Genomic DNA, 16,255 nt, shown 5'->3' with positions numbered 1-16,255 from the left:
AGTGCCAAGATTGTTGCAGAGCGGCGCTGCGGCCAAGCGGGGAGCGCACAAGATTTATGGGCGGCTGCAGAGGTGGCTGCGCAAGGACACAAGCACCGCCGAACAAATATTATTATTGTACGATCGTAATATAACCGCTGTCTGTGTTATTAAAGCAACAATCTTCCTCCCTGTTTTAATTAAAGGGAAACCGAGGTGAGTGGGATATGGAGGCTGCCATATTTATTTCCTTTTAACCCCTATACGACCGCTCCACGCCAATTGGCGGAACCGCGATGGCTCCCCCAGGACCGCCTAACGTCAATTGGAGTGAAGTCTTGGGGGCGGAGATTTCAGGGGATCACGTGCACATCCCTGCTCGAGTGACAGAATGGAGCTCCGTCATCAGTCTGCCAGCGGCGACCACCTCTAACAGACTGTTAGGCCTCTTTCACATTACAACACGTGCAGGAGCCGTTCTCCTGCTAGCGTTGAATAAACTGCGGCGTGGCATCGGGAATCTGCGGTGCGACGCTGAGTATCGGCGGTAGTAATTACTTAACTTCAAGCCGTTTCGCAGGAGCACCTGCTTCTTCAGAGGCAACAATCAAGCCTCTGAAGAAGCAGGTGCTCCTGCGAAACCGCTGTCAGGCCGATTGTACATATCGTTACTTGGAATTCCAGGTGGATGTAATAAAAGGTGTGATTTAAGCATTATTGCTGGCTGGTGCCCGGATACATAATTTTCTTTCTACTGGTTGTAGTAATTACTTAACCCGACGGGAAAACTCCGATTCCCGACGATAAAATGCTCCCGGTTGCATCGTACCGCAACGCATGGAAACGCACCGTCGGGTGTGAAAGGTAAAATGAAAGTCTATGGACTTTCATTTTAACTTGGTCAACGCAAAGTTTTTGACTTTGCGTTGAAACGCTGAAAAAGGGCTGTAGTGTGAAAGAGCCCTTAGCGCTCGCCATCTATTTACATTGTACAGCGCTGCGATCTACGGCAGAGCTGTACTGGGGACAGCGGTGACACTCGGCTGTCCCCTGAGGAGGCACAGAGAGCGATCGGCTCTCATAGGGTGGTGTCGCCGAAATAGTGATTTTTATTTTAAAATAAATAAATTAATAAATATAAATAACAATAATTTAAAAAAACAAACAGCTGGCAGCAGAAATCAGAGCCCACCAACAGAGCCAACAGAAATCTCTGTTGGTGGGCAGAAAAGGGGGGGAAGTCATTTGTGTGCTAAGATGTAGTGCTCTGCAGCGAGCTATTGAAGCTGCATAGCACCAATTAGTGAAAAATAGTCTGGTCACTAAGGGGTGTATGCTTACGGTCCTTAAAGGAAACCAGAGATGAACGCTTTGGCACAAAATAAACGTATCCCCTAATAGATTTTACAAAATAAATACTATACCTGGTATTTTTGACGCTCTGGTGTGCATTTTTTTTTAAACTAAAACTCCATGCAAAACACAGTTCATCAGAAAGGCATATTATTTAGTTGGCTGTGTGCAAAATGAAATCACCATTTTTACAAACCTCTTATGACTAACAAATATAGATTAAAAAAAACAAAGTTTTTCAATATAACCTTACATTAGCAGCTCCTCCCATCTTATCACCGCTCTCTGTGATGCTGCAAATATACAGAACAGGAAAGCAGAGCCAGAAGGGGCAGGCTTGGGCTTGAAAAGACACCTGAGAAGACAGACTCGGCTATAAGGATTCCTGAGCAAAGTCAGACTGAATGCTCTTTGGGGGATTTTATCAGGGCTGTTAACAAGCAGGCTGAGCAGTGAAGGATGAAACAGAGAGCAGGGTAGGTGTTTTCCCTAATGTTCCCACTGATCTATATGGTAAAATACATGAGGGTGCTTCGTCTCTGGTTCACTTAAACAAAACCAGTTGCCTGGCAGGCCTCCTGATCCTGTGTCCCTAATGCTTTTAGCGATAGACCCTGAACAAGCATGCAGCAGATCAGGTACTCTGACTCAGGTGACTCCGTTTTTACTGGATTAGCAATATGCTTGTTCCAGGGTTTGGGCTCCGACACTACTTATGCAGGCAGATCAACAGGCTTGCCAGGCAACTTGCATTGTTTACGAGGAAATAAACATGGCAGCCTCTACATTCCTCTCACCTCGGGTTCCCTTTGGGCTACTTTATTTATTTATTTATTGTATTTATAAAGCGCCAACATATTATCCCATCAGGATCGTTTGATGCAATGTTAAGGTCGCACAGTGTGCCCCTAACGCAACGCATTGTGCACTATAACTTGGACGTTATAGTGCATTCTTTAGCCCTGCATTTGGTGCGCCGGTTTCGTTGCACAGTGATGGAAGGAAAACGGCGCATGCGTTATATATAAAATAAAAACCATTACTGAGCATGTGCAACACAAGTAACGCAGCAGATTCATTGCTAAACGCACAGCATGCAGCATTTACTAATAACGCCTCACGTTACACACAAACACAACGTGTGCACTGTGAATGTCGCACAGACTTACTATTGCTGTGCGTTACTCTGCGTTATAACGTTTTCTAACGTGCGACTTTAACGTCTCACTGTGAAAGAGGCCTGAAGCATAACTGAGTGTGGTATGTAATGCCGGACAGGCAGCAGAGATGGAAGTGAACCTGAGGTGAGAGGGATATGGAGGCAGCCATATTTATTTCCTTTTATGCAATACCAGTTGCCTGGCTGTCCTGCTGAGCCTCTTCCTCTAATACTTTTAGCCATAGACCCTGAACAAGCATGCAGCAGATCAGATGTTTCTGACATTTTCAGATCTGCATGCTTGTTTCTGGTGTTATTCAGACACTACTGCAGCCAAAAAGATCAGCAGGGCTGCCAGGCAACTGGTATTGTTTAAAGGGAAATACATATGGCAGCCTCCATATCACTCTCAACTGGGGCTCACGTTAAGCTGTAACGGGCCCCAGGAAGCCCCCTTGTGGTTTTTTTTTGGGTAAACTGGAGTGGGGAGTTGTCAGAGAAGGTGGCAGGAAAGTCCCTTGACACCCACGAGGCGGTAGGCACCTGCCTAGGTTGCCTGTTGGATGATCCTGATGGCTCTAGCTTCAGATTTTTTTTTTTTGGGGGGGGGGGGGAGGGGGAGTAAAGGGGGCACAATGGTTAGCTGGCGAGCCCACTGTGGAGCACACAACTGAAAGAGAAAAAAAACCATACCCAGCAATAAGTTACCACAGTATGTAAAGTGTTAAATATTTTCTATTTTCCTACTCTGAATACAACGTGCTCCATTTAGCGAAGACTATTTAAAGAAAAAACTTGAAGCTAAGATAAACTTACAAGTTGATTTATTGTATGTTATTTTCAAACGTAAACAGAACCTAGAAAGGAGGTTCATATTTTAATTTTCCAGCAGCCGTGATAAATCTGCCTTGCTGAGCTGAAAAACAAGCAGAAGTAATTACCCTTTGAACTTTCCAGCACTAAAACCTCATCAGAAGCATTTTCTCATTTTTTCTAACCCCCTTGGCGGTCTGATTCTTTCTTGATTTTTAGGATCTAAAAGCGGTGCAATTTTTTTGCATGCGTTTAGATCCTAAAACCTGGAAAAAAAATCATGCTGCTAGGGAGTTCTGCAGCAGCCCAGCACTCACTCACCTCCCTGGGATCCAGCACTGCAGTTTTACCTCCGTCCTCCAGGTGGCGCTGTAACCCTGTAGTGAGATTGCCATCTGTCGTCATGATCACAGACCGCGATCTCACCAGGGGGAAGCAGAGCCTCGGAGGAGAGCAAGAAGAATGGCGGCTGACGTCGTAATCCTCCGGGAGGAGGTGAGTTAAGATGCCCACTGCGTGCATTACTCTGCATAGACCTCCTGGCTTGCTTTTTCCATCCCGACCTGGACTTGTGATAAACGCCAAGGAGGTTAAAGAGTTATTTAAAGGGGCACTATTGCGAATTCCCTGTATTTTAGTCCCTTTAACAGAGATATGTGTAAGTGGAGCAATGTTATTGCCACTTATTGTGACTGATCAAAAGGATTTTATACATTGCCACTGACCATTTATAGCTAGTGAGTCACGTCGGAAGGTTTACCTTTCTGACGCGACTTAGCATAATCCATTCTGCAGTAGGAGGCATCTGTAGTTGTAGATACAGCGGCTGTGACATCCCCCCCCCCCCCCTCAGGTCAGCCCAGCTAAGTTTGGTCCAACTTGTAACTGAACTATCGTGCAGTTATGGAGCTCTGTGTACGCTGCAGCCGCCGTACGGGTCTATAGTTACATGCTGCCCGCTGAGGACCTCTTATTTGCAGCTGGCACAGTGACGGACACCTATTGGTGTCCGTTGCTGTGGTAACCAGCAATCGGCTTTCTAATTGCGCAAGCCAGCGGCGGCATCAGTGAGCAGATAGCAATAGTGCCCCTTTAAGCAAAAAAAAAAAAAAAAAAAGTCGTTTAACTTACCTGGGGCTCCTGGAGTCACCCTGTACTCGTGCTGTCCTTCTGAGTCCCCTGAGAGAGAAGCAGTGATCTCCTCAAGGCTGGCATGTCGCAGCCAGTCAGAGGCTACTGTGCAAGCACAGCCCAGAGCTGCGGGTACCCTGATCAAGCTCCCATTTCCAGAAGCATTCTGCGCATACACAGTAGCGATTTTCCCACAGAACGCTGCTGTGCACAGGGACGCAATGAGGAGGTGCGTGGCCAGCCAGCTTTGAGGGGGTTGCCACTGTTGGCTGGAGGGTCTCGGAAAGGACGGCGCAGGTAAAGGACGATTCCAGGTCGGCTTTGGTGATAACTGGGGTTTATTGTTCATACCCTATGATGGCAAATGACTGGTCCTCATTTTCAGCGCTGAATTCAAAGCCGCTCACTCATCGCTAACCATCAAAGAACGCTGATTTCCGATGATCGTGGTCTAACATATGTATGGAGCTTTTAACTGTCCATGTAATTAAAGATCGCCAGGGCCGAGGCAGAGGCAAGAGAGGTTCCAGCCTCAGGGCGCAGTGTAGGAGGGGGGCGCACAACTCACTCAGCTATCATTCTCCTATTGTGTTTTAAGAAGAGTGAGATAAGAAAAGAGGATACATGGCAGTGACTGCAAGCCAGATAACTATACATTAAGGTGTTTGGGGGGTTGGGGGCCCTTGGGCACCTCTTAGTCCAATAGCAATCAGCGTGTGAGGGCTGGGGTGGGATGGATGGAGGGGCGCACTTTGGTGTCTCAGCCTTGGGTGCTGGAGGACCTTGTCCCGACTCTGAAGATCGCCACCCGATGTGGCAAAACAATCAACTCCTCTCTGAAAGCAACCAATTCGGGAAGGAACTGATTCCTTCACCCCACAGCAAATCAGTTTTCAGTAAATTCCAGCAGGAAATCTATTGAAAATCAATTGAACCGCAGTGTTGCTCGGTACCACATAGTTGATTGACTACCGCGCCTGCCCTGCCTTTGATTGACCTAGATTTTCCGTTCTGTCTAATCAACACTTTGAATCGATTTTGGGTCAAAATCAATCAAAATACCATTGATCGGACATTTTGGGAGAATTGATTCCCGGCAGATGGATCGAATCTGCAGGGCATTGAAATGGGAAATCAACAAGTGTATGTGTACCTTTACTCTAATAGTACTCTTTTTGCTTCTTTTTACTTTTCAGGAAACAGACTGAATTCCACAAGCAGTTAAACAATATATATTCTGTTTTCATGGGAGCATTTCAAGGGTTTTAGAAACCCTCTACACTATCCGTTTTGGAATATTTTTCCATTTTTAAACCTCTGCATGGACACAAGCTGCCTCTGCGGTGTAATTACCAGTATGAAACACTCTCCAGTCTGCGAGTCACTCCCAGCGGCACCAGCAGAAAATGATACAATAATTGTCTATTCAGGATAATTAGTAGCTCTTGTTGTGAAGATGAGCTCTTGTATACCCTGCGTGACCACACAGGAAAGCTGGAGAAGGCCTTCGCCACTACAGAACCTCAACAAACCCCAGCTGTGGAAGTGGCTGAATCAAATGGGTGAAATCTAGACATGATTTTATAGAATATTTTGATTTTAAAGAATTTATAACCTGTTAAAGAGGCCCTGTAGTGACATGTAGTAGAATGCAGTAAATTGTTCACTTTTATGGCAATTACTTCCTATACCTATACACTGCTGTATATTGGGCCCCACACTGGAAGCAACCATCCCATACAATTACTCAGTCCTAAGTGAGGGAAGACGAGACCGCAGAGGAGGGGGTGTAGCAATTTGTGGCAAAACAACTCTGCAGCTCAGGGCCCTGAATGTTGGCTCAACAAAGTCTTTTGAATGTATAGGTGCCCAGATCTCAGCTGGTAAAGGCTTCAAAATTTTAGTGGTTTATCGTCCCCCCGGAGATGCTGACCCATTCCTACAGGAATTCTCAGAACTTCTGGCAATGCTAACTCTGTCTTATCCAAGATGGATCATCCTTGGTGACTTCAACGTCCGGGCTGATAACACTCAATCACAAGATGCAAATGAACTAATAAATCTCATGGGTGGACTAGGCTTCACACAAGTTGTAAAATCAGCTACCCACAGAGGAGGGCATACGCTAGACTTACTGTTCCACCTCGGAATGGACATTAGTAACATAACAGTAACCCCAGTGGTGTGGTCAGACCATCACATAATACAGTTTACTATTGAACATCACCCTATCAAGCAGCTCCCTAAAGAAACAATCAAAACCCGTCCCCTGAGTAAATTAACACCGGAGAGGATAACTGCCAACCTGGATTTTACAAATCTGCTCCACAGCCAAATGGACCCAAACACTCTAGTAACCCAGTACAACACCACGATATATGAAACACTTGACAGTATTGCCCCATGGCGCACCAAATCAGCAACCAAAAAGCAGAAAGCTAATTGGTTTGACAAAACCATCATGGATCTAAAAAAGAAAGGGCGCAGACTAGAAAGACAGTGGCGTAAATCAGGGACTGAGGAGCACAAATCTAGCCTAGTTCAACACCTCAGACAATACCAACAAGCAATAACCAAGAAAAAATCAGACTTTATCTCGCACAAAATATCTACAGCCAACAACAGAGCTGCTCAACTCTTCCACACAGTGGAATCACTCTGCAATCCTTCCTGCCTAAAAGCCCCAACCACATACTCCAGGGAAAGGTGTGAAGAATTCTCTGCCTTCTTCACAAACAAGGTGTCTACCATCCGTGCCAGCATTACACCAACTACATCAATTGACCACTGGACGTTGCATATGCCTACTACCGTACCACCATGGCAAGTCTCTGAGTGTAGAAGATTTTGGAATTCTCATTCAAAGTCTCCGCCCCACTACCTGCGACCTGGATCCTGGCCCAACTGGATCCTTAATGCAGTGCCCAGAACTGATCAGGCCAGCACTTCACAAAATCACTCAGTGCTCCTTGCAAAGTGGTCTTTTCCCAGAAGAACTAAAGAAAGCAATCATAAAACCCCTCCTGAAGAAACCATCACTAGATCCTGATTCTGTAACCAACTACAGACCTGTGGCGAACTTACCATTCCTATCTAAAGTTATCGAGAAAGCAGTCGCCAACCAGCTAGAAGCCAGGCTTACAGATAACAACATCTTTGATACTTTTCAGTCAGGATTCAGGAAAAGGCACAGCACTGAAACAGCATTAGTCCGAGTAATGAATGATCTACTTACTGCAAGGGACAAGGGTGATTGCTCAATTCTGATTCTTCTTGACTTGTCAGCAGCATTTGATACTGTGGATCATGAAATTCTTATCCAGCGACTGAAGAATTACTGTGGCCTAAGGGGTACTGTTCTTAGATGGTTTCAGACCTTCCTATCTGGCAGGACACAGCAAGTATGTCTGGGCACACACTACTCTAATCCAGTGCCACTTGCCTATGGAGTTCCACAGGGTTCTGTACTATCACCATTACTCTTTGCAGTCTACATGCTCCCACTGGGCAAAATAATCCAGAACTATGGCCTAGGATACCATTGTTATGCAGATGACACACAACTGTATCTGTCCTTCAAGCCTGGCACCCAAGACCCATCAGCATCCATAAATGCGTGTCTAGTGGATTTACAAAATTGGATGAACACCAGCTGGCTGAGGCTGAACTCTGACAAAACAGAGGTGTTGGTGGTAGGTGGTCCACACATGATGGATAAAGTTCAAAACGCTCACCACCTCAAACTAGCAATTGGGGGAGATACTGTATACTATAAAGACTCTGTGCGAAACCTTGGGGTGATCCTGGATGGAAATCTAAAACTCAGACAGCAGGTATCAGCTGTCGTCAAGTCTTCCTTCTTCCATCTAAGAAATATAGCGAAAATCAAACACCTTATCCCAGCTGAAGACCTACCTGCCCTGGTTCACGCATTTGTATACTCCCGCCTAGACTACTGCAACGCCCTGTTCATCGGATCTACAGATAAGGCTCTGCGCCCCTTACAGCTAGTACAGAATGCTGCAGCCAGACTCCTAGCCAATGCCCCCCGCAGCTCACACATCACCCCAGTACTGCAAACTCTTCACTGGTTGCCAGTAAAATGGAGAATCAATTTTAAGATCTGCCAGCTGACATTCAAGGCTCTACACCACATGGGACCCAAATACATAGCGGATCTATTGGAACTTTATGCCCCTTCACGCACCCTCCGCTCTGCCAACAAGATGAAGCTGGTTATTCCCAGGATACACTTAACATTTGGTGCTCGGGCCTTTTCCTACGCAGCCCCTACTCTATGGAACTCACTTCCACAATCAGTACGAGAGGCTCCTTCTCTGGACAGCTTTAAAAAAAGGCTTAAAACTCACCTCTTTTCCCTAGCCTTTGAGACTGCATGATGCAGGGTCACAGCGCTTTGAGTCCCCAGGGAGAAAAGCGCTATATAAATATTATTGTTATTGGTATTGTTATTGTTATATTAGCATGTAACCCCACCGTCCTAGTGATGTCACAGCCTAGGCTGTTTAGCTATGCAGAATTATCCTCCCAGAGAATGCTGGGAGACCAAGTATATTTTTTACTGGCTTTGGAATTCTCAGTAAACAAACATTCTGCAGAGCAGCTCCTGGCAGGACTACAGATGTCGCCACCTGGGGTAAATTTTAGAATGTAAATCAGGGAGAGAAAAGATTTTACAGTGGGCAACACTGACTAAATAATGTATAAATGAATATTGTAAAAAAAACAATAATAATTGTATTCTTTATGCTATTTTCACTACAGTTCTACAGTTCCTCTAGAAATGTACAATTCATGTAGTTATGTAAATGCCATAAAGAATGTCTACCTACAGTCACAGGATAAGTGGTGTACTTTGTATACCAGTATCAGAGATGGAGATGGAACGGGACCCTAGGTAAGGTAGTAGATTTGGGGCCCCCTTATGGTCTTTTTGGTAAACTGAAGTGGAGAGAGGTCAGAGACGGTAACAGGTGAGCCCCTTGACACCCACTGGGCCCCAAGCACCTGCCTAGGTTGGCTGGTGGGTGATCCTGCTCTGCTCAGTATCAGTATGATGTGATCCCCACACGCTCTGCACTCTCACTTGCGGGGGTTGTGCTGCACTGTGACCCAATCAGACCCTGAAGCTTATTAAAAAAAAAAGCGCCAGCGTAATGGGGGGGGGGAGGGGTCAGATCCTGTTTTAAGGCTTTATTTGCTGTCCCGATCCATGAACATTTCTATCACTTCCTGTCTAGGCAGGAAGTGGGCACATCTCTCCAGGAGTGACAAGTAATAACACTTGGAAACAGGCCCATCATAATCAGCAGGAGGTGTATTTTACTGGCCAAATCCCAATCTGCATACAGTCTGAGTGCAGGCGAGGATCATAGTCATCTCTCCATTCTGTACTTCTTACCTGTGTCTATATTGGTAGTATACCGTTGTCTGTATTATTATGTACCCCATGTTTGTTTCTTACTTTGTACAACACCATGGAATATGTTGGCGTTTTACAAATCAATAATAATAATCTGTATACAGGCGAGGCACGCCCCCGCTTTGGTCCTCACACTGCGGGGGGCCTTGCTCTGCTGCAGGCGTGCGGGCACCAGGCGGAGCGGCAGGAGGGTGGAAGCAGTGGCGGGGGGAGTGGACAGAGAGAAGTTTCCACTTACCTGCCTAGATTTTGCAAGCAGCTTCTATCTACTTCCTGTCCCGGCGTCTGTCGCTATGGCAACAGCGCCCCCTGTTATGACGTAACCGCATGTCATCACAGGGGGAGCTCTTACCAATGCGACGCGCACTGGGACAGGATGAAGATAGAAGCTGTGTGCTGACCGAGGCAGGTAAGTGGAAACTTCTCTCTGCCCACTTCCACCGCCGCTGCGCCCACCGTCCTGCCTATACTGGGGGCATATACCAATCTAATCTATACTGGGGGCATATACCAATCTAATCTATACTGGGGGCATATACAATCTAATCTATACTGGGGGCATATACCAATCTAATCTATACTGAGGGCATATACCTATCTAATCTATACTGGGGGAAACTATCTATCTAACATATACTGGGGGCATCTATGTTGGCTACCTATATTGGAGACACCTACCTATCTAACCTATACTGGGGGCACCTACCTATCTAACCTAAACGGGGGCACCTACCTATCTAACCTATATGGGGGCCAGAGGCGTAGCTAGGGTTTTCAGTGCCCGGGGACAAAGACTATTAATGCGCCCCCTAAGGTGAAGGGTCGTGACCAAATGTGGGCGTGGTTATGGGTGCTCCACATTTGGTCACGCCCCTTCAAATGTACATGGAGGTTAGCAGGCTCACGCTCACCCACCCTCCCTCAGTATGTACCTTCCAGCATGTTCCAAGACAAATTCAGCAATCATGAGCCCCCCCCCATCAAGACAAATTCCGCAATCATGAGCAAACATGAGGCCCCCAACATGACCAACTCAGCAATCATGAGGCCCCCAACAAGACAAATTCAGCAATCATGAGGCCCCCAACAAGACTAATTCAGCAATCATGAGGCCCCTAACAAGACAAATTCAGCAATCATGAGGCCCCTAACAAGATAAATTCAGCGATCTTGAGTCCCCCAACAAATCATGAGGCCCCCAACAAGACAAATTCAGTAACCATGAAGCCCCCAACAAGACAAATTCAGCAGTCATGAGGCACATAAATAGACAGCATTTCACATAAATAGGCAGAATGCCCCCTTAATATGGTAGACACCTCTCACCTGGCAGCAGTTCCCCAAAATACTCAATCTGACAGCAGTGCTTCCCCCAAAATAGGTAGCCCCAGGTCTATAGGTGTCCCCAGAATAGGTGGCCAGCAGTATAGATGTCCCCAGAACAGGTAGCCAGGGGTAGAGATGTCCACAGAACAGGTAGCCAGGGGTATATGTGCCCTGTATATGTAGGCAGGGGTATGTGTCCCCAGTATATGTAGCCAGAGGTATATGTGCCCAGTATATGTAGCCAGGGGTATATGTGCCCAGTATATATAGTCAGGGGTATATGTGCCCAGTATATATAGCCAGGGGTATATGTGCCCAGTATATGTAGCCAGGGGTATATGTGCCCAGTATATGTAGTCAGGGTTATATGTGCCCAGTATATGTAGCCAGGGGTATAATATGTGCCCAGTATATGTAGCCAGGGGTATTATGCCCAGTATATGTAGCCAGGGGTATATATGCCCAGTATATGTAGTCAGGGGTATATGTGCCCAGTATATGTAGCGAGGGGTATAAATGCCCAGTATATGTAGCCAGGGGTATATGTACCCAGTATATGTAGTTAGGGGTATATGTGCCCTGTATATGTAGGCAGGGGTATATGTGCCCAGAGTAGGTAGCCAGGGATATATGTGCCCAGAGTAGGTAGCCAGGAGTATATGCCCAGTATATGTAGTTAGGGGTATATGTGCCCAATATATGTAGGCAGGGGTATATGTGCCCAGAGTAGGTAGCCAGGTGTATATGTGCCCAGAGTAGGTAGCCAGGGGTATATGCCCAGTATATGTAGTTAGGGGTATATGTGCCCAATATATGTAGGCAGGGGTATATGTGCCCAGAGTAGGTAGCCAGGGGTATATGTGCCCAGAGTAGGTAGCCAGGGGTATATGCCCAATATATGTAGTTAGGGGTATATGTGCCCAATATATGTAGGCAGGGGTATATGTGCCCAATATATGTAGGCAGGGGTATATGTGCCCAGAGTAGGTAGCCAGGGGTATATGTGCCCAGAGTAGGTAGCCAGGGGTATATGCCCAATATATGTAGTTAGGGGTATATGTGCCCAATATATGTAGGCAGGGGTATATGTGCCCAGAGTAGGTAGCCAGGGGTAATATGTGCCCAGAGTAGGTAGCCAGGGGTATATGTGCCCAGAGTAGGTAGCCAGGGGTATATGTGCCCAGAGTAGGTAGCCAGGGGTATATGCCCAGTATATGTAGTTAGGGGTATATGTGCCCAATATATGTAGGCAGGGGTATATGTGCCCAGAGTAGGTAGCCAGGGGCATATGTTCCCAGAGTAGGTAGCCAGGGGTATATGTGCCCAGAGTAGGTAGCCAGGGGTATATGTGCCCAGAGTAGGTAGCCAGGGGTATATGTGCCCAGAGTAGGTAGCCAGGGGTATATGTGCCCAGAGTAGGTAGCCAGGGGTATATGTGCCCAGAGTAGGTAGCCAGGGGTATATGCCCAGTATATGTAGTTAGGGGTATATGTGCCCAATATATGTAGCCAGGGGTATATGTGCCCAGAGTAGGTAGCCAGGGGTATATGTGCCCAGAGTAGGTAGCCAGGGGTATATGTGCCCAGAGTAGGTAGCCAGGGGTATATGCCCAGTATATGTAGTTAGGGGTATATGTGCCCAATATATGTAGGCAGGGCAGGGGTATATGTGCCCAGAGTAGGTAGCCAGGGGTATATGTGCCCAGAGTAGGTAGCCAGGGGTATATGTGCCCAGAGTAGGTAGCCAGGGGTATATGTGCCCAGAGTAGGTAGCCAGGGGTATATGCCCAGTATATGTAGTTAGGGGTATATGTGCCCAATATATGTAGGCAGGGGTATATGTGCCCAGAGTAGGTAGCCAGGGGTATATGTGCCCAGAGTAGGTAGCCAGGTCAGGTGCCCCCCTCCCCAGCAGGAGGGGAGCAGAGCAGAGAAGAGGAAGAGCTGCTCTCCCTTCCTCGCTCTCCCCTCCAATGTCCAGGTGGCTGGCAGCGGCGGGCGGAACTTACCTGCGTCTCGTCGCAGCGCCGGATGGATCTGCCACTACTCTGGTCTGGTCCAGACCAGAGCAGCGGCTGTGCACCCGAACTTCCGGCCGCGCTGGAGCGAGACAGAGGTGAGTTCCGCCCGCCGCTGCCAGCCACCCGGACATTGGAGGGGACAGCTAGGGAGGGAGAGCACCTAAGGTGAGGGAAGGAGGGGGGAGATGGTCCCCCTGCCCCACCGTCCGCACAGCTCTCCCTCTTCTCTGCGCTGCTCCTGCTCCCCCCGCAAAAAAAAAAAAAAAAAAAAACCCCGGAGCTCAGCTGGGTGCCCTTGGGGACCAGGCACCCCGGGGCACTTGTCCTACCCCGACCCCCCCTAGCTCCGCGCCTGATGGGGGCACCTACCTATCTAACCTATACTGGAGGCAACTATATGGGCTACCTATACTGCGGGCTCCTATACCTGTCTCCATGTTGGGGGCGCATTTTACGCCCTCGCCCTTGGTGCAATTTAGCCTAGAAACTGCTAGTATTTGGCTCCACCCACATTATGTTTTGGCCACACCCATTTTCCGCCTTTTGAGGTGTGCCTATCCATTTTCACCGTTCATGGATGGGGGCCTCAATTTATGGACTGCTTGGGGCCGCTAAAATCTTAGCTGCACCCCTGTCACTGTGTACACTTCAGCAATAAGTTTGTGTTCCGACTCCTCCAGGTCACAGCTGTTGCTTCACTCTTATATGACTTCCAGTAAGGTGATACTGTACAATTACACACAGCAATAATGTGTAGCTAATTCCATGATTGCTAAAAAATGCCAAGGCAGATAATATGTTGTAAGCCTGGTACATACCTTGTTTTCCTTCTGTCCTGTGCAACAATTCAGGTCCACATTACCACTTATGCCTCCAGGGCAGTATATCTACGCCCCTACAAACTTCACCTAAGCCTCAGGGGCGTAGGTACATACACCTTCGCCAAAGTGCGTGCCTCCGCTCGCTCGTGCGCGCGCACCCACGCCAGTTCTCGCCACCACCCGTTAGCATGGAGATCAGTGAATGGAAACGCACTTCCCATTCATTGATTAACCACTTTACCCCCGCGCGTACGTATTTCTCCGCCCCTTTTTCCATCCTTTAACAACCAGGGACGGAGAAATACGTACTTTCCGCGTTCCCGACGCTGTCCGCGCTCCCGCTCGTAAACACGCCGCCCGCCGCTAGTAAACACGCCGCCGCCCGCTCGCCCAGAGATCAATGAACAGGAAAATCCATTCCCGTTCGTTGATCTAAGCCCCGCAATGATCCGCTGCTCTCCTATGGGCAGCGCGATCATTGTGAGAAAAAACTCACGTGTCCAGCCTCCTTATACTTCCTCCAAGCTTCCGGAAGGAAGCTTGGAGGTTGCATTAAAACAAAAAGTTACTGTGGCCATCTTGTGGCCAAATAGTAAACTACACCCTACACATTTTTCACATACAAATAAATGACTTTTACACATAAAATTAACTCATTACCTCCCACACTCCCCATTTTTTTTTTTTTGTAATTAAAAAAAAAATTAAAAAATTTACAATTAAAAAAATTACATAAATAGTTACCTTAGGGACTGAACTTTTTAAATATTTGTCAAGAGGGTATAACACTGTTACTTTATAAACTATGGGCTTGTAATTAGGGATGGACGCAAAAATGAAAAAAATGCACCTTTATTTCCAAATAAAATATTGGCGCCAAACATTGTGATAGGGACATAATTTAAATGGTTTTAGAACCGGGACAAAAGGGCAAATACATTTCATGGGTTTTAATTACAGTAGCATGCATTATTTAAAAACTATAATGGCCGAAAACTGAAAAATAATTATTTTTTCCCCACATTTTTCCTATTTTCCCATTAAAACACATTTAGAAAAAAATAATTCTTGGCATAATGTCCCACCTAAAGAAAGCCTAATTGGTGGCGGAAAAAACAAGATATAGTTCATTTCATTGCGATAAGTAATGATAAAGTTATAGACGAATGAATGGAAGGAGCGCTGAAAGGTGAAAATTGCTCTGGTGCTCAGGGGGTAAAACCCCTCAGTGGTGAAGTGGTTAAAGTCCCTGTAGCAGCAATCTCCAGCTTTTATGAGAAGCCGTGATCATTCAGAAAAAAAACAATTACACGTTCACGCTTCACTTCCCGTAAGCATACATTGTATAGGACGCTGTGAAAAAAAATTACATCTTGCGGCCAAGTAGTAAAACTACATCTACATACATTTGCATTGCTGAAAAGACCCCCCAAAAAATGCAAAAAAAATACGTAAATAAATGTGACAAAACTTACCAACCCTGACTAACAAAAGAAACACGGAGAATGAAAATAAACAGAGAACGCGAACGCTTGCTAATCATTTGCCTCACCCAGACAACAGCAAGCGTTCGTTCCAGACAAGACAGACAGAAGGAGTAACCAATAGCAACCACAGCTAAGGTTAAACTCCAAGGTTCAGAGAAGAGAGATCCACCGCCTCTAACACTAGGGCGAATGCGATCTAGGAACAGGACAGAATGATTCACCGTCAGCAGGGCCGGCGCTACCATTAAGGCAAAGGAGGCAGCTGCCCCAGGGCCCCAGAGCTTGTAGGGGCCCCCAGTGGCTACAAGAGGAAAAAACATTTTTCAAATCGGCCTTATAGTTTTTGAGAAAATCGATTTTAAAGTTTCAAAGGAAAAAAAAACACATTTAAAAACCTGCCGATTTTAATGGTTAATAGCAAATCCACCTTAAATGCTAGAAACCCTAAATTTGCAGGATATGTTAAGGAGATCATTAGGAATAAGAGGAAAAAACAATTTTTCAAAAAGACCTTATAGTTTTTGAGAAAATCGATTTTAAAGTTTAGATGGAAAAAAGTATAGTTTTAAATGCGGTAAATGTAACTTTTAGTAGCAAACCTAACGGTAGTGTAATTTTACATGCATCAAACGAAAGCGCAATAAATTTCCTGACGGGGTTTCCAGGGGGTCTATACGCAGCCGCAGTGCTTTGGCCAGGGATCGCTATACAGCCGCAATATGG

General features: G+C 46.5%; 1 protein-coding gene across 2 annotated transcripts in view; it reads left to right on the top strand.

Moving 5' to 3' along the window:
* LKAAEAR1 (LKAAEAR motif containing 1) overlaps positions 1-16,255 on the top strand; it is a 537,492-nt gene that overhangs the window by 383,410 nt on the left and 137,827 nt on the right. The window lies entirely within an intron of this gene.

Source organism: Hyperolius riggenbachi, chromosome 12 (genome assembly GCF_040937935.1).
Source record: "Hyperolius riggenbachi isolate aHypRig1 chromosome 12, aHypRig1.pri, whole genome shotgun sequence".
NCBI lineage: Eukaryota > Metazoa > Chordata > Amphibia > Anura > Hyperoliidae > Hyperolius > Hyperolius riggenbachi.
The sequence above is the reverse complement of the archived record's forward strand: the minus strand, read 5'-3'. Positions and strand labels throughout refer to the sequence as shown.